Below are 19523 nucleotides of genomic sequence, written 5' to 3' on the forward strand. Positions count from 1 at the left end.
TGCTCTTAGCAACTAGCCACTGCTAACGCTCGGCCTTGCTGATTATACTAGACCCCTGTCTCGAAATGTATGAGGCTGGTAAGAACTCACCATGATTCGTGACTATGTTATACCAACTTTTCCTTATAATGTTTATGTGTAATCATACTTGAAAGGTTCTTCCCCTGCACATGCTATAATATTAGGCTTAAGGGACCCACTCTGTGGTTCGTGGTCTGGTCTCTGCCTTCTTGTTTTTAGCAGCTGGCTGCTAACGTTGCCAGCATTCGGCTGGTTTGTTTACACTAGTCTTCCTAGCGGACTCTCTAGGGCTGATAAGAACTCATTACAGCCAAGGCTGTGTTACACCAATCTGCTCCTACAGTGTTTTTGTTTAACCATACTTAATTGATGTTCTTCTGCCCTGTGCTTTAACCCAAGAGCCCAGTTTGCAACTTGCTAATTTCTCTAACTCTACTCTTTCTTTATACCTTGTATACTTTAAGATATACTATGTAATACCAAAGGAAGCTATTCTTGTTTCACTTATATGTTGGTTTGCTTATTTAGTATCACCATTTTGTTAATTTGCTTTGTCTTGTTATTACTATCATCACTACTATCATTACCATTAGAGTTAGCAATGTCATTGGTAGTGCAACTACTATGGCTATAATTTTAACTTTGTATTTATTTATTTATGTTTATTTTACTTTATCTCTATTTTCATTTTTCACATTATTATTATCATTGTTATTATTATTATTAATATTTATTTCACTCCATGTTACTTTACTGACATTGAGCGATTTTGCTGCTTTGGGAGGTGGAAATATTGGGAGTTAAGATCGGATAACTCCATGTGGATGCGAGGACAATGCACTTTGGTGCAATGGGCACTCAAGATTCAGTTTGGACATTGGGGATCTCAGGTCCGGGGACTCAGGTTTGAAAGATGGCTAAGTGATATGTGTCCCGCTTGTTTGTTGTGTGTGTACGTGCGTATGTAGTTTTTTTGTTTTTGTTTTTTTTTCTTTCACTCCTCCCCCCCCCCTCACACCACCTACTCTCTGCAGCTGGCTTCGATGCCTCTTCTGTCTCCGTCTCGACTTGCATACTACAGCGCTCTGTTCACTCACTTGGATAAAGCTAAGTATGGCCAACACAAACGACACTCTTAGATTTATCTCGTGGAACGTGAGGGGGGTGGGGGGTCCTACTAAGACTGACAGGATCTTGGCCCACTTGCAACAGCTCAAAGGTGATATATTTTTTATTCAAGAGACCCACCTTCGCAACAGAGAGGTAACACGGCTTAAGAGAGGCTGGATTAGCCATTTATTTCATTCGAAATTTAATGATAGGGCTAGGGGTACTGCTATCCTGATTCGTAAAAACGTTATGTTCGAACTACAGAAAACCGTGGAGGACCCTGCTGGCCGCTTTGTCATGGTTTCTGGCAAACTGCAAGACACACCTGCCATATTGGCCAGTATTTACGGTCCCAACTGGGATGACAGCTCATTTGTATCCAAATTTTTTACATCTCTCCCAAACATTGAAAATCACCATGTCATTGTGGGTGGAGATTTTAATCTGATCCAAGACCCTATACTGGACAGATCTTCGAACAAAGCCTCTACTTAAATAAATCAGGTAGGACTCTGCATGCTTTTACCAAACAACTTGGGCTCACAGACCCATGGAGATATACATTTCCCACGACTAAATTATTTTCATTTTTTTCCCACGTGCACCGCACCTATACCCGTATAGACTTCTTCCTCTTAGATGACAGACTGCTCTCCAAAATCAAATCCAGCGAGTATCATAGTATCGTAATATCAGATCATGCTGCGACCTCCCTCGATGTCCACTTTCGTAAACGAACTAACCCCTTTAAACCCCTTCAACTCCTCATTACTAGCAGAGGCTCACTACAAGCAATTCTTGCACTCCCAAATCACTTTATATTTTGAGCTGAATGACTCGCCGGACGTAGAAAGAAGTATACTCTGGGAAGCTTCAAAAGCCTATATTAGGGGCCAACTTATCTCTTTTGTCTCCAACCTTAAAAGAGCCGAGACGTCCCAAACGTCAGACCTGTTACAAAAAATAAAGGACATTGACGACAAATATGCATCTGACCCAGACCCTAATCTTTATAAAGAACACCTTAGGTTACAAACAGACTTTGACCTCACGTCTACTAATAAAGCCAAGCTCCGACTGCTTAAATCTAGGCAACACTTTTTTGAATCTGGGGATAAAGCTGGGAAGCTCCTGGCCCATCAGGCCAGAACCGAGGCGACTTCACGGCCAATTCCAGCCATTAGATCCAGCTTAGGGGAGATTCATACTGATCCTCTTAGAATTAATGATGCATTTGCTAAATTTTACGCTGAACTATATGCTTCCGATTGTCCTCCCACTGCAGATGACATGCTCAGTAGTATGACGTTTCCCCGAATTGACGATGAAGCCACGAGAGATTTGGGTGGTCCCATAACTGTTGCTGAGGTCCAAGCAGCCATCACAGCGTTGCAAAGCGGAAAGTCGCCCGGCCCTAACGGCTTCACTGTAGAATATTACAAAGCTTTCTCTGCTCTCCTCGCACCAGTCCTGGGAGATATGTACAATGAGGCGTTTATACATCGTCGCCTACCGCCCACCTTGTCGTGGGCTACTATCTCCCTAATTCTTAAAAAGGAGAAAGATCCCCTGCTTTGTAGTAGCTATGGACCAATCTCACTCCTGAACATGGACCTCAAAATCCTCCCTAAAGTCCTTGCGCTCCGTCTTCAATGAGTGATGCCCTTTATTATCTCGTTAGATCAAACAGGGTTCATGCCAGGCCGACAGTCCTCCCACAATACTAGGCGTCTCCTTAACATTATCCATTCACCGAGTAGTGAGACTCCAGAGATAGTGGTCGCTCTCGACGCCGAAAAAGCTTTCGACAGGGTCGAGTGGAGGTACCTATATGAGGCGATGGACAGGTTTGGCCTCAGTAATAGTTTCATTCTTTAGGTCAGTCTGTTATACTCGTCCCCGGTGGCCTCAGTACAAACAAACGGTACACTGTCGCCCCACTTCCCCCTTCGGAGAGGTACCAGGCAGGGTTGCCCGTTATCACCACTCCTGTTTGCTGTCGCGATAGAACCCTTGGCGGTTTGGTTACGCTTAGAGAAGGGCTTTAAAGGTATTACACGGTTCGACACAACTCATAAAGTCTCATTGTATGCGGATGACCTGCTCCTGTACATCTCGAATCCAGTCAGCTCTCTCCCTGTGATTACGAATATTTTGGAACGGTTCGGTGCGTATTCTGGTTATAAACTTAACTACCAAAAAAGTGAGCTATTACCGATTAACTCATTGGTTAATCAGCTCCCTCGCTCCTTAACCTCATTCAAATGGGCGGAGGACGGGTTTCGCTAACTCGGCGTTTTTATTACAACACCTACATCTGATATGTTCCGCACAAACTTTCTGCCTCTGGTTGAGAAAGCTGAAAGAGATTTTGACCGCTGGTCAGTTTTACCGCTGTCTCTCGCGGGCCGGATAAATCTGGTCAAGATGGTCGTCCTACCCAAATTCCTGTATCTTTTTCAGCACGTCCCTATACTTATCACTAAATCTTTTTTTGATAAATTAGAAAGGACAATATCTAAATTTTTATGGGGTAGCAAACCAGCTAGAGTCCGAAAGGCGATACTACAGTCTCCTAAGAGTGACGGCGGCCTGGCACTTCCTGACTTCAGGCGATACTATTGGGCAGCTAACTTGCAAAAACTCCTGTATTGGATGAATGACGATTGCGACCACCTACCGGCCTGGGTACACATGGAAAAGGCGAGTTCACGTCTCCCGTTGCGGTCTGTCCTATGCTCCCAACTCCCCCTTCCTATAAAATATGTGGGTGCAGGCCCAATTGCGTCCCTTTCGCTCAAGATATGGAGCCAACTCAGGAAAAACTTCAGTTTACAAGGCCCTTCCATCTTGACCCCACTGCTTAAAAATCACATCTTTAAACCTTCAAGTACAGACCCCGCATTCAAAACTTGGCATGGTAACGATATCAGTATTATCAAAAACCTATACAAGGATGGCATTTTCTCGTCCTTTGTGGAGCTCTCGTCCAACTACAGCCTCCCAAACTCCCACCTTTTTCGTTTTTTCCAGATTAGGGATTTTGTGAAGAAGACATTCCCCCATTTCCCAAATCGCCCCCCTGAAACCCTGACCGATACCATCCTAGCGCTAGACCCCAACCGGAAGAAATGCATCTCTGTTTTGTATAACTTGTTAGGGTCGGTTATATTGAAACCTCATACCTCATTAAAAGCTGCGTGCGAGGGCGAGCTGAATACAAAACTAACAGACCAGCAATGGGACTCTGCCTTGGATTTGATCCATTCTTCCTCCATATGTGCCCGTCATGGCCTAATCCAATACAAAGTCCTTCACAAAGTCCACTACACAAATGCAAGATTATCTAGAATTTACCACTGTTAGGGACACCTGCAACAGATGTAATCAATCCCCTGCCAACCATAGCCATATGTTCTGGTCTTGCCCTAAGCTAGCAGCCTTTTGGAGGAGTGCTTTCGACGTGATAAGCAGAGCCTATGGCCAGACTATTGCTCCAAACCCACTGTCAGCCATTTTTGGTACTCCTCCCAACACCAACCTCTCTGTTGCATTGAAGCGGGTCCTGGCTTTTACAACCTTGTTAGCCCGGAGACTGATCTTGCTTAACTGGAGGCTCACCTGTCCCCCGACACACGCCCGCTGGATCAAGGAGGTGCTCTACAATTTAAAGCTTGAAAAACTTAGGTTCTCTCTCAAAGGCTCTACCAAGACATTCCTAGACACATGGAACCCTTTCCTGGAACTTGTTAACTCTCTTAACTTGTCCCCGGATTCGGAAGAGGACTGAGTGCTTTCCATCACTGTCCTGCTTTACTGCACCTGCTCCCCCCTTAGCCCCCCCTCCCCACATTTATTTATTTAATTACCTACTTATTTACTGTTATTAGTGACTTCCCCCCCCCCCCCTCCCAGTACATTTTGTTTTGTTTATCTCTACGTATTTGTGTGGATGTGTACGTATGTGAGTGTTGTTTGTCCCCATTTGGTTCCAACCTGATTCGGGTGGGTTGAAGGTGGGTAAGGGTAAGGGCTTTGAGGGCCGCTTACATACTGTTGCACAATTATGCCTTGAGTGTCACTGTCTGTTATTATTGTATGTATGCAAATTGATGTGAAATTCAAATAAAAAGATTTCAAAATAATTAAAAATTCCAATTGCACCTGCTCTATGTGTTATAATAGTAATTCGCCCTCCCCCTGCTAGTTTATCCATTGTGACATCATCAGTTGAAGCTGTTCGGTTTGAAATTAAATGTATTTTGGTTTTATTAAACTTTAATCAGTAATAAATCAAGAAATAACGCATAAAATGTTCAGTGAAAGTGATCTCTGCTTCGTCATCTTGTCAGTTTCTTGGTTTCTTGGTTTCTTGGTCCTCCAAAATATTCCAAATGGAATTTAATCTGGAGGTGGGGCTGGAGGTGGAGTTATGATGAGGCTAACCAGCCCGCTACTTCACTGAATTTTCGCCTGCTTAGCGACTACAAAGAAGGCAAGGCCTATAGCTATTGTACTTCGGAGTCACGTGAGTGACTACGTGAACCCCACTAGGACGCATGCGTGTCATATATCGCTACACACATTGCAACGAGTCACAGCAGGGGGAAGGACGCTCCCCTTTAACGGCAGAATTTAAAAGCCGGGAACAGCAGGTAAGGAGAATCTGCGTTTTCCCACTTACCTTGCAGGTGGAAAGAAGGACAGATCCACGAGAAAGAAGGCTGCGAAAAAGCTGGCGGGGGAGAACCGCGGAAAACGGACCGAATGCCAGACTCCGATGAGTCTGACTTTGAGCAGCCGCGAGCGGCCAGTGCCCGTGAGCACCGGGGCCGGTTGGAGCGGCTGCAGGATGATGAGCAGCCGCGAGCGGCCAGTGCCCGTGAGCATTGGAGCCGGTTGGAGCGGCTGCAGGATCAGGAGCAGCCGCGAGTAGCCTATGCCCGAGAGCATAAGAGCCAGTTGGAGCGGCTGCTGGAGGAAATATTCCAAAGTGGCAGGCTCCGGGAGATGGAGGCTAGCCACAGTGGGCAATTAGTAAGCCCCACAGCACTACCCCTTGTGGGGCTGCACAGTGTTTCTCCCTTATCAGAGGAGAGCACGGAGGGTCCATTCTGGGCTGACCCTGAAGAGGGCAGTGCACAACATACCCCCAGTATGCCTGGGGTGACAGAAAACATGCTGGACATGGTGTCCCAGTTTATCCAACCAGACCAAACTGGCCAAGGCCTGGAGCCGAAAATAGCGGCAAGCATTGACTATATGTCATTTAACCAACTGCAGACACAGGCACTATCAGACACCATGGCACGACATTTACCACCAGGGAACTGCAAGTCGCTAAATGTTCCCAGTGTAAACCAGTGCATCTGGAAACATGTGGGGACATCAATTAGAACCAGTGACTTGAAAATTCAGAAAGTCCTAAAAGTCCTAACGGCAGGAATTACAGCTTTTGCCCGCACATTGAAGGAGCAAAACATGACCCAAGACCACCAAGATGCACTGGCTTTACTCTGCAACTCACAATATGAGTTGAACAACATCAGGAAGAGTGCTATCCAACCAGCTTTAGAACCCAAATTTGCCGGCCTCTGTAAACCTGGAACCTCCAAACCGCCAATACTACTATTTGGAGGGGATTTACCAAAACAAGTCAAAGAACTTGATGAAGAGGCAAAAACACTGGGGCTCATAAAACCAGCAACCAAAAGCTACTACGGCCAAAAATATCACCCCTACGGACCCCCCAGTCGGCCAATACAAACCGGAGCAAGCGCAAAAACCAGGAACATCCAACATCGGTCTTTTTTAGGCCATGGCCCAGACCGACCGTCCTGGAAAATGCGCAAACCTTCAATACAAACCCAACAACAGACCCAGACAACGGCGCCTCAACGTCCACGGAGGATGCCGAAGAAATAACACACCTACCACTGGTAACCATGGAGGTAGGTGGGTCTGGTTCCTTAAGAATTAAAGGGAGCATGAAAGTTGGTGGGAGATTACGATATTATTTGGATGCATGGAATAAGATAATTACCGACATTTACATTCTAAGCAGTATCCAGGGTTATACCATAGAATTTATACAAAAACATAACCCTCCAGTACAGCATGTACCGAACCGAATGTTCGTGCTCACAGGTATAGAAAAATCTAAAGCACATGCTGAACTACAGCGGCTATATAAAAAAGGAGTAATTGAACACACCCAACACGAATCACAGGAATTCGTGTCCAATATCTTTATAAAAAAACAAGAAAGATGGTGGTTGCCGCATCATCATCGATTTGACTACTTTCAATACCTTTGTACAATATATTCATTTCAAGATGGAATCCTTTGTTACTGCTAAGCAATTGATTTCCGAAGGCTACTACATGGCAAGCATCGATTTAAAAGATGCTTACTATACAGTACCCATAAGAGGTGACCACAGATGTTATTTAAAATTCAACAGGATGGGTCAGCACTGAAAATACAGGGCACAACCTAATGGTCTAACATCAGCCCCCAGGTTATTCACAAAAATTTTGAAACCAGCCCTAGCGTTACTGCGAAAACAAAAACACTTGGTAATGGCATATCTAGATGACATATTTATTGTTGGCAAAACTTTGGAATTGACTAAACAAGCAGTAACAGCCACAAAACAATTGTTTGAAGAACTGGGCTTTATCATCCATCCAGTTAAGTCTAAATTAACGCCTTCAACAAAAATGGATTATCTGGGGTTCACCATTAACTCAGTTCTCATGTCAGTGACTTTGCCGAAAGAAAAGGTAACAGCCTTAAAAGAGGCTTGCAGCGAAATCATTGACATCACCAAACCATCCATTAGACTGGTAGCTAGAATAATTGGGAAAATAGTGGCTGCATTTCCAGCCACACAATTTGGACCTTTACACTATCGAAATTTACAGAGAGCAAAAATAAGAGCACTCAAAATTAATGGTGGCCATTTTGACAGACCAATGAAGCTACCAACAGAGGCCATAATGGAACTAAAATGGTGGGAACACAACATCAAGTAATTATCAGCACCCCATCTATGGTACTACAAACTGATGCCAATGCACTTGGTTGGGGAGCTACCAAATCCATCTCCAGCTGTGGAGGGAGATGGAATGCACAGGAGGCATCATTATTAAAAACACTGGGCATAAACTACCTGGAAATGTTAAGTGCATTCCATGGCCTTAAGTCAAATTGTTCTGGGTTAAATCACCAGCATGTTAGACTACAAATTGACAACACCACCGTGGTAGCATATATCAACCATATGGGTGGAAATAAATCGACATCATGTGACAATCTGGCCAACACAATTTGGCAATGGTGTATCCAGAGAAATATTTGGATATCAGCTACCTACTTACCAGGTAAACTAAATTTAGTGGCAGACACCAGGTCACGCAAATTCAATTAAAACATTGAATGGAACACCAGATATCGATCTTTTCGCATCCAGGCTCAATCACCAGTTATCAAATTATGTTTCATGGGAACCAGACCCTGGGGCAGCAGCAACAGATGCATTTTCGCTGCATTGGGGGAAATTGTTTATTTATGCATTCCCTCCTTTCTGCCTCATCAGTCGGGTATTAAGGAAAATACAACAAGTCTCTGCGTCTGGTATTTTGATAGTACCCGATTGGCCTACTCAACCATGGTTCCCGGTGATACTAGACATGGTATTAGATCCATGCATCACCATCCAGCTTAGACCAAGTTTACTGGTCCATCCGGTAACACAGGAAAGTCACCCCTGTCATAAACATACAAACCTATTAATTTGTCCACCAAAAAACAGTACTTGGTGCACATCAAGAAATGGGGGAAGTACTGTCACGACAACAACCTCAACCACAGATCAAACAACATTCCGTCTGTTCTGGAATTTCTGGCAAGCCTCCACTATGATGAGGGCCTCAGCTATAGTGCCATCAACTGCGCCAGAAGTGCTCTGTCAAACTACCTGTGGCAAGGAACAGAGCGGCATTCGGTAGGGACACACCCCCTGGTAACCAAACTCATGAGGGGCATTTTCAATACTACTCCCCCAAGAACCAGGTACACCCAAATTTGGGATGTGAGCATTGTATTGACCATGTTGAGGAACTGGTCTCCACCTACAGCTCTGTCCCTACAGACACTAACGATGAAAACGGTCATGCTGATGGCTTTGGTCACGGCATAAAGGGTCCAGTCGCTACAAAAACTAAGGCTGGACAACTTGACTATTTAATCTGGGAATTTGACTTTTCATATCCATGAATTAATTAAACAGAACAGACAGGGATCAGCAGGGCAAAAAATAGAGTTCCGGGCCTACCCGACGGATGATTGTCTCTGCATAGTAACTCACTTACTATTATATATGGAACATACAAGAATCATCAGAGGCAAAGAAATGGCACTGTTAAGCAGCCACAAACAGCCACACAAAAAAAGTGACAGTCCAGACCATCTCAAGATGGCTAAAACAGGTCCTAAAAAAGGCGGGAGTAGATACTAACATTTTTTAAATCTCACTCCACCAGGGCTGCAGCTACATTAGCAGCAATACAGTTGGATGTTCTAAATCCTCAAGACTGCAGGATGGTCAACGGAAAGAACGTTCCAACGATTTTATAATAAACCAGTTATTGAACCTGGAACATTTGCAGAAACACTTTTAAGTTCTGTAATATGATTTTACCCCATAAATAGGGGCTATGATTTGGAGTTAATAAAATTTTCGATATTTTAATATCATATTGATATCTAATGATGTTAACACTATTCTCCCCATAATCAAGGCAGATGTGATGCATGGACTCGTTTCCACGGCATGAAATCACAGAGCTTTAAAATCTTCACGTAGTCACTCACTTGACTCCGAAGTAAAATAGTAAGATTAAACGAGAATTTACCAGTTTGAGGTTTGATCTTTATTTTATGAGGAGTAACGTTGAGGGAATACGTGCCCTCCGCTCCCACCCTTGATCATATACTCAACTGGTATCTCTTCTCTAATCTTACTATGTTTAGTCATTACAGTTATCTGTGATTTCACACCGCTGCTTTGAAGAATGACACGCATGCGTCCTAGCGGGGTTCACGTATTCCCTCAACGTTACTCCTCATAAAATAAAGATCAAACCTCAAACTGGTAAGTTCTCGTTTAATCTTACTATTTTACTTCGGAGTCACGTGAGTGACTACGTGAAGAAGGCTGTCAGCACGCATGCGCGTCATTACATCTGACGCATTGCGCAGCGAATGACTGGCAGGCGCCTCACTCCTTCCAGCGGTAAGTATAAGCCTGCAGGTAAGTTTTGTACTTATTACCAGGTTCTGTTTTTTCTTGCAGGAATCTCTTCTTACAGAGGTTTCCTGCTGGATATTTTTGGGGCGAAGTCCAGATGGGCAGCAGGGAAACTGGTTATGGACCGTGGGGAAATCCCTGTACGGACCGTGGAAGCGCGGTTAGCTGGCGGACGTTGGGTTCGCTACCCCAGTCGCTGACAATGTGGTCAGCGGCACCCAGACCGCTGTGGTGCCAATGAAAGGGGGTAAATCCAACAATAAGTCGGTCCGGCCGATGGACTCGGGTGAGTCAGGCCAGGAGGGTTCCCCTCCTTCAATGGGTAGCATCTTCGGACGTCTAACCCACATGGAGCACCTGATGGAGAGGTTGCTCCACAATGATATGCTCCAAAGGAGGGAGTTATATCACCCGGGTCTCCTCGGGAGCCCGCGGCAGCGGCACCTGTTTTAGAGCTGCACAATGTCTCCCTCTCTGAGGAGGGGAGCATTCGGGGTCAGTTTTCTGACTCATGAGTTCGAAGGTATAGCCGGAGAGCATACCACGAGGCATGAAGGGCATGAATCAGAAGTGCCCGCAATGGAAAAAATGGAGCATGGATAGCGCCCTCGGGCGTTTATCCCACAAATGTGATGCTCCATCCTGATATAGGTCCGTAGGAGGGGGCATATCAGCGCAGGTATCCTCAGGGGCCTGCGGCAGCACCGGTTTCATGGTTGCCTATGAATCTTTTTCTCTGTGGAGGGGAGTGCGAGTGGTCAGTGTGTAACTGACTTCAAATTCGAAATTATGTCCGTGGAACATACTGGAGCACATGAGTATGGCTTCAAGGGAATCCTCGCAAATGAAGCTGCCAGAAGAGTTGGTTACCAGCCATTGGAAGAAAACCCGGAAGGGGCCAGAGTTCCCCTCACGCTACAAGTTCCGGCAGTGAACAGCGCTATCAGGGGTGGCATTGGAGGGGGCATGAAATCCAGGAAATGAAATAAGGGTTCCAAGCATGGCTTGGAATTGGGGCCAGAGTTGTTTTTCGAGGCAGGCCCAGTATTATGGCCAGGATTGCCTTTCAAGAAAGGCTCGGAAATAAGGCCAGAGTTGTCTTTCGAGGCAGGCTCAGAATTATGGCCAGAGTTGTCTTTCGAAGCAGGCTCAGAATTATGGCCAGAGTTGTTTTTCGAGGCAGGCTCAGAATTATGGCCAGAGTTGACTTTCGAGGCAGGCTCAGCATTATGGCCAGGATTGCCTTTCGAGACCGGCTCGGGAATCTGGCCAGAGTTGTCGTTCGAGGCAGGCACGGAATTATGGCAGGCGTGGCCTGTTCATTGTGAAAGATGAAGGATGTCGGTTCATACTTGATTAACTCGCATGTGCAATATAGACATTTCAGAATAGGGAACTTTGTTACTGTCTAACAACTGATTTCCATAGGATCTTTATGGCATGCATCGATCTCAAAGATGCATACTATTTAGGTCCCATTCACAGAGGTCACCGGAGACATTTGAAATTTATCTGGATGGGGCAATGATAACAGTTAAAGCGTTGCAAAATGGGCTAACTTCAGCTCCCAGTTTATTTACCAAATTACTAAACTGGTGCTTGGACTGCTCAGAGCTCAAAAAAGCGCTTGTTTTGGCTTATCTGGATGATATTCTAAACACTGTATATTGCTAAAATCAACTGTTTCAGCTGCAAACTATATCTGAGAAATTGAGGTTCCTGGTATCTACCTTTAGCTATTAATTTGTCTGTGACTCCGCCCTAGGGCAAGGGATTGGAATTAATAGAAGCCGTTGTTATGAAGCAGCCTTCTATTCATCAAGTGTAATTGGCAATATAGTAGCTGTGTTTCAGCTGTGCAAGTTGGGCCTTTGCAATATCAGAAATTACAATGTGCAAAGTAGTAACCTCTCAAGTCCCATGTAGGTCATTGTTAACAGACCTATGCTATTGCCAGCTGAAGCTACCAAAGTCACAATGGTGGACGAACAGTACTCAGCATTGTTCCAGTAGTTTTTGGTCAGTAAATCTTCATGAGTTACCAATTCTTCAGTTATTGGTATCAAATACCTATAGGCACTAGGTGCATTCTATGGGTTAAAGGGTTATTGTGTGAATATGCACAATCTGCATGCTCAATTCCAAGTTGATACACCGTGGTGGTAGCATATGTTAGTCACATGGGTGCAATCAAGTCAATGTATCCTGTGATATTTCACCTAACCTCATTTGGCGCTGGTGCATGACCACGTAAAATCAATGACAACACAGAATGGATGTTGGATCACAAAGTATTTTATGACATTATGGCTCGATGGAACACCGAATATCGATATGTTTGCATCCAGGCCCATTCACCGGTTGCAAAAATATGTGGCATAACAGTGGCGAGAGATACATTCTCGCCACACGGGGGAGGAATGTTCTTTTATGTCTTTCCTCCATTTTGCCTCATCAGTCAGGTCTTGCAATAAATTCACCAAGATCCTGCTTCAGGTTTTTTCGTACAGTCGGACTGACCCATGCAACCATGGTTCCCGCATATGCTGGGAATAATAATAGAACCTTATATGGTTATTCTAAACACAATCTTTGCTGGTTCAGCCTGTGACTCGGGGAACCAGCCTCTACATGATAAAATCAATTCATTCACTTGCAAACTCTGAGACGACTGTTCCTGCGGCTCAGGTTGTCAGACCGATCCATGTATATGCTCTCAGCAGAGTGCAGGGATAGCACCAAAAAAGCAGTACATTTCCTCTTCAGGAGATGGGAAGTGTTTTGTTTAAATGCTAATGTTACATATAATACAGCACGGACAACTGGAGTTCATTTTCAAATGGGTCTTTGACAATAAATTAAGTTATAGTGCCATTAACTGTGCCAATCATGCCTTCTCATCATATTTGCTGCAGAGAGCAAGTTTGGTGCATTGTCTTGGTCACCCAGTTATAGGAAGGTTGTCATTAAGCTAGGAAGACTGCAGAGAAGATATGGGGAGGATGAGCAGGCCAGGACTTTATGCCTTGGTGTGCAGAATGCTGAGGGCTAATTTTATAAAAATGTATAATGTCATGAACGGAATAGATAGGGCAAATGTACAGTCTTTTAGACACAGTAGGGTAATCAAGAATCAGGGGACATAGGTTCAAGGTGAGAGGGTAGGATGAAAAGAAACCTGGGCGGCAAATTATTCTCACGGAGGGTGGTGGGAATTTTGGTTAGGAAGATGGATAGGAAGATGGATAGGGAAGGTATAATGGGATATGGGCCAAATGCAGGCAGGTGGGACTAGTGTAGACAGGGCATCTTGGTTAGCTAAGTTGGATTAAAGGGTATGTTTCTGTGCTGTATGATGCGATGACTCATGATTCTAAGTTTTGCCCACTCATTCACTGATTGGACACTTTCCCATGGGGTGAATCCAGGCAGTAAACCAAACTTCTTTACATATATTCCAGGAATCAGCTGTCAGCGGTCCTGACCACAACCTCATGGCAAGCATCCAATACATGAACATGTGCCTCTCCCTATCAACATGAAGTTGTGTCAAAGATCAGAGCCACAGTGGGATAGGGAAGATATCTCTCATCGGGCGGGGGAGGTGAACTTCGTCACCTCCCGGGAAGGTGAATTAACGTGGCTCACTCCACTCCCTTCCCCTCATCACCTGATGCTGACTGATGACAACACACAGATCAATGGCAGCTCTCTGAGTATTGGATGGCAGCAGAGTTTGCTCCATCCCCTCAGGTCCTTCCTGCGATTGGCAGTGACTGGGTTCAGCAGAATATAAATTGCAGCATCTTGTGCCCAGGGTATTGGACCCCCCTGAGGTGAAACCAACTTGTTGGAGACGGACACAGTGAGTACCAGAGGGACTGTTTGTGTGTTGCTGACACACGGGACTGGCTGCTGGTTCTCTGTTTCAATGGATCGACAAGTGAAATGAAATGAATTGGGAATTCTTTGTTTTAACAGGTTGGAGTCAGGATGAAGCCCTTCGCAACAATTGTGCTTGTGATGTGTATTTACCTGTCAGGATCGGACAGTGCAGGTTTGTATGAGATTTACGTGTAGGTTTGGAGAGTGTGTGTCTGTACTGACCATGATGTCAGTCTGAACTAATCCCATCTCCCTGCACATGGTCTGTATCCCTCTATTCCTCGATGTGCATGTGTCTGTCTAAATGCCCCTTAAACACTGCTATTGTATCTGTTTCTACCACCACCCCTGGCAGTGTGTTCCAGGCACCCACCACTGTGGAAACAGAAACTTGCCTTTCACATCTCCTTTTAACTTGATCCCTCTCACTATCAATCTGTGCCTTCTGCTACTTGTCATTTCCACCCTGGGGGGAAAAAACAGATTCTGACTATCTACACTAACTATGCTGCCTGTCATTTTGTACTTCTACAGTTTGCCCCTCAGCCTCCAACACTCCAGACGAAATAATCTATGTTTGTCCCACCTCTCCTTGTACCGAAGGTGCTCCAATCCAGGTAAACTCTTCAACACTCTCTCCAAACCTGCCAGTCTTCAGATGCCACACTGTCTCGCACATAAAAAAACCCCATCCTTTTGCAACTCACTGCTCACTAGCGACCTTGTGCTCCATCTCAGATGGCAAAGTTACCATTTCAAACTGAGATTTTAAATTTTTACTCTTCAATTTTACAGGATTGTATGGAAAATCAGTGATATTCCCAACCGAGACAGACAACAGCTTCGTCAGGTTGAATGCGCCTCACTTCGCCAGTTTGACCGCCTTTACTGTTTGTTTCAGGGCAGCCACTGAAGCAACACGCCCTTTCAGTTTGCTCTCCTACGCAACAAGCTATTCCCACAACGAACTCCTGATTTTGCATGTAAATAAAACACAACTCTATGTGTTGTTAGGAAGTAGTGAAGATAGGTTTTACGTCCCTGAAATGAATTCTTTACTGAGACACATCTGTGTGAACTGGGAGTCTAAAGGGGGTGAGATAACAGTCTGGGTCAATGGGAGACGCAGTGTACGGAAGGTTGGTGGAAAGGATCGAGTCGTGAAAGGGTCTGGTCAGTTTTTTCTTGGTCAGGAGCAAGACAGTCGGTGGAAATTTTGACAAGAAACAATCCTTTGTTGGAGAGATAACTGATGTTAATATGTGGGATCGTGTTCTAAAACCCAATGAGATTGAGTTGATCAGTCAGGGGTGTTACGGTGATGGAGGGAACATCATTGACTGGGGATCTACAACATTTACACCAGGAGGGAACATCATAATTGAAGACAATAATGATTGTACACTTTAAATGTTTTGGCTCCAAAAGACATTTAAATGTGCAGAGGGGTACACAATCTCCTCAAACTACTGTAGCTGAATATAACCTTGCATTGCAATCTTTCCTCTCTAAACCAGATCAGTAGTAAAAGTAGTGGTGTTGATTCCAGAATAAAGGGCTGTTCACGTCAGGGTAAGGGACAACTCACTGTCCTTCCAGTTTCTCATCACCCTCACTGACAGGGTAATGGCTTCAAACTCAATACACAAGAGTCTCGGCCATTCTCTGTCACATATTGAGAGAGGGATGGGGAGCGGGGAACCATGGTGGATGTCTACATGGATCAGCAGGGTGTAAACCCCAGGGCACTGCCCCACACACTGACCCTTGATTGAAGCCCAGGGACTGCCCAGAACAGACAAGTCCGCCCTCTTTAACCAGACTCCCTTCCTCGACCATTCTCCTTCCTCAAATCCCACTGGCAACAGTTGGGCATCCCAGTTAAAAGGTGCAGCAGTACAGAGCAGTGTCCAGGGCATTTGGTGCCATCTCTCTGACACACACATGTAGACAAGAAAGCGTCAGGGGCACGGGGGTGGTGGTGATGGGCAGACACGGACTGTGGGAAAGTTCCTGTGGTGGAGGCTGATCCTGTCTTGATTTAGATTGTGCTGATTGGAATTATTACTGTCTCTCTCTGTATTTCCCTCTTGATTTCACATTGTTTGTTACACCAAGGTTTGGAAAGCTCACAATGTGTTCTGTGCTTCCAGTGATTGTGATTGAACTGTAACATTGCAGTTTCATCAACTTAATAAACGAGCATCAAAACAACAAAGATCTTGTCTCAGAAATGACTCTGTGTGTGTGTGTGTGTGCGCGTGTGTGTGTCTGGTCTGCAGTTAACACAGTGCATTCTCAGTGTCCATCACTAAATTAATTCAAGACAGCCCAGTATGGAGCTGATCTGTTGGCAATAAGATCACTTTAGGCTGAGAGACGATGAAACAAACAGGGTGAATGTGTATCCGTGGGAAAAGGGGAGAACGCCACTGGCTAGTAACAGTTGTTGTACCATGCTTGCCAACGGAGGCCATTATAGCCCAGTAATTGCTGCCCCAAAGCACATTCTAACATCCTGTGGTACCACCATTGCGGAGATCTCCAAATCCACATCCCTGGGTCTACACCGACCAATAAGCTATTGCAACTGGCCTCATAAATGAAGAGAGTGTCTCCTCCAGCAGCCACGTGTTGCAGTGGTCATCTGCTTGGCTGATCACAACTTACAGATCACACACAAAGATGGAGCTATCAGCAACTGCTTTGTTTCACCCTGTCCACCACATGCAACGTACACTCTGCACTCACAAAGGTCAAACCCATCCCACCTTGAAGATTCCAGAAGTGGCTCGCCTGCAGTCCGTTTGTTTTTGCTTTTCTGTGTTGTTTTTTTCGTCTTGTTTGGCTCAGTTTTTGGTTTTTGGGTTGTGTTGTGTGTGGGGGGGGGGGGGGGGTTGAAACAGGGCTTTCTGTCTCTCCCTTCGGGGGAATGCGACTTTCTTGTCGTATCCCCCTTCTCTGCCTCCGTCTGCGCTGAGGCCTAATGGCGGAGCTGGCGACCTCGAGGTTCCGGAGGCAGAGCCTGTCAGGACTCGCCCTGGGCTCGCTCCCGTGAGGGCGGCCCAGCTCGAGGGTAACGGCGCTCCCGTGAGGGCGGCCCAGCTCGAGGGTAGCGGCGCTCCCGTGAGGGTGGCCCAGCTCAAGGGTAACTGCGCTCCCGTGAGGGCGGACTGGCGTGGGGCTGAGACGCTCCCATGAGGGCGGCCTGACGCGGGGCTGAGATGCTCCCGTGAGGGCGGCCTGGCTCGAGGGTAACGGCGCTGCCATGAGGGCGGCCTGGCGCGGGGTTGAGATGCTCACATGAGGGCGACCCGGCTCGGAGCTGGAACGGTGCTCCGGTGGCTGAAGCGGGGTTCGGCCGCGGGGCAGTGGACGATGTCGTCAACAGCTGCGTCCGCTGGACTGGAGGGCGGCAGCTTCGACCAACCCGGGCCGCAGTGTTTGAACCGGCCCGTTCGCGGCGCTCGGTGAGCCGCGGGACTGACTTACCATCGCCCGGTGGGGTATCGCCTCAGCGCAGAGGGAGAAGAGGAGGGAAGAGACAGCAGCCCTAAGATTTTTGCCCCCATCACAGTGAGGAGGTGCTTCGTGGACTCACTATGGTGGATGTTAATTTGTGTTTACTGTCTGTTCTGTTGTTTATTTTTGTAGGTAACGACATTTCGTTCAGACCGTAAGGTCTGAATGACAAATAAAGGATCTAATCTAATCTAATCTAAGAAGTTTGTCAAAATTTGCATCAAGATCTTGATCATTTGGCCAGAGTATTGAGTATAGAAGTTGGGAAGTCATGTTGCAGTTATATAAGGTGTTTGTGAGGCCACATTTCTAGAGTATTGTGTTCATTTCTGGGCACTGTGTAATAGGAAAGATGTTGTCAAGCTGGAAAGCGTGCAGAGAAGATTTACAAGGATGATGCCAGGAGTAGAGGGCCTGATCTAGAGGGAGCAGTTGAACAGACTAGGACTCAATTCCTTTCAGCACATGAGAATGAGGGTGATCTTATAGAAGTGTACAAAACTTGTGCGAGGAATAGATTGGGTCGATGCACAGAGTCCCCAGAGTAGGGGAATCGATAACCAGAAGACATAGGTTTAAGGTGAGTGGGTGGTGGGCGGGAAGATCTAATGAAAACGAGGGGTAACTCTTTTACACAATGGGTGGAGGGTATATGGAATGAGCTGCCGGAGGAGGTAGTTGAAACAAGTAACATAGAAACATAGAAACGTAGAAAATAGGTGCAGGAGCAGGCCATTCGGCCCTTCGAACCTGCACCGCCATTCAATATGATCATGGCTGATCATCCAACTCATTATCCCAACCCTGCCTTCTCTCCATACCCTCTAATCACTTTTGCCACAAGGGCCACATCTAACTCCCTCTTAAATATAGCCAATGAACTGGCCTCAACTACCTTCTGTGGCAGAGAATTCCACAGATTCACCACTCTCTGTGTGAAAAATGATTTTCTCATCTCGGTCCTAAAAGACTTCCCTCTTATCCTGAAACTGTGACCCCTAGTTCTGGACTTCCCCAACTTCGGGAATAATCTTCCTGCATCTAGCCTGTCCAACCCCTTAAGATTTTTGTAAGTTTCTATAAGATCCCCCCTCAATCTTCTAAATTCTAGCGTGTACAAGCTGAGTCTATCCAGTCATTCTTCATATGAAAGTCCTGCCCCAAAAAACTGAATAACACAATATATAAGAATAACCCAATTATATATGGTACAATAAGAATTTGGAAACAAATAAAATTATCTTTAAAATGAAGAAATCTATCATTGTTAATGCCAATAGCGAATAACCCTTTATTTAAACCATCTCTTATTGATAAGACATATAACCAATGGGAAAGTCTCGGAATTAGAAGGATCAGGGATATGTACGAAATGGGAAACCTACTATAATTCCAACAATTACAATTTAAATTTAAATTGAAAAACAACCAATATTTTAAATATATTCAGATTTGCGATTTCATGAAAAAATATATACAAGGATATCAAAAAATAACCTCGGAAGTATTGGAAGAAGCAATGAATATTGAAGCTGACTCACAAAAATTAATATCATATTTATATAATAGTATTCTAAATATAGACCTACCATCAACAGAGGTACTTAGAGAAGAGTGGGAATGGGAACTAATGATAAAAATTACGAAGGTTACATGGGAAAAATACTTGAT

The 19523-nt window shown here is 45.3% G+C and overlaps 1 protein-coding gene and 1 pseudogene across 2 annotated transcripts in view; both read left to right on the forward strand.

The window, feature by feature from the left end:
* LOC116988570 (C-reactive protein-like) overlaps positions 1–19523 on the forward strand; it is a 65022-nt gene that overhangs the window by 36548 nt on the left and 8951 nt on the right. The window contains exon 1 of one of the 2 annotated variants that reach the window (XM_033045413.1): positions 14301–14310. The exons of the other annotated variant lie outside the window; for it this stretch is intronic. The gene's annotated coding sequence lies outside the window, so the exon portion shown is untranslated. Of the gene's footprint in view, positions 1–14300; positions 14311–19523 lie in introns of those variants that run through there. 2 annotated transcript variants of the gene reach the window in all.
* On the forward strand, positions 14439–16170 carry LOC116988571 (annotated as a pseudogene).

This window comes from Amblyraja radiata, chromosome 27, assembly GCF_010909765.2.
Source record: "Amblyraja radiata isolate CabotCenter1 chromosome 27, sAmbRad1.1.pri, whole genome shotgun sequence".
NCBI classification, from domain to species: domain Eukaryota; kingdom Metazoa; phylum Chordata; class Chondrichthyes; order Rajiformes; family Rajidae; genus Amblyraja; species Amblyraja radiata.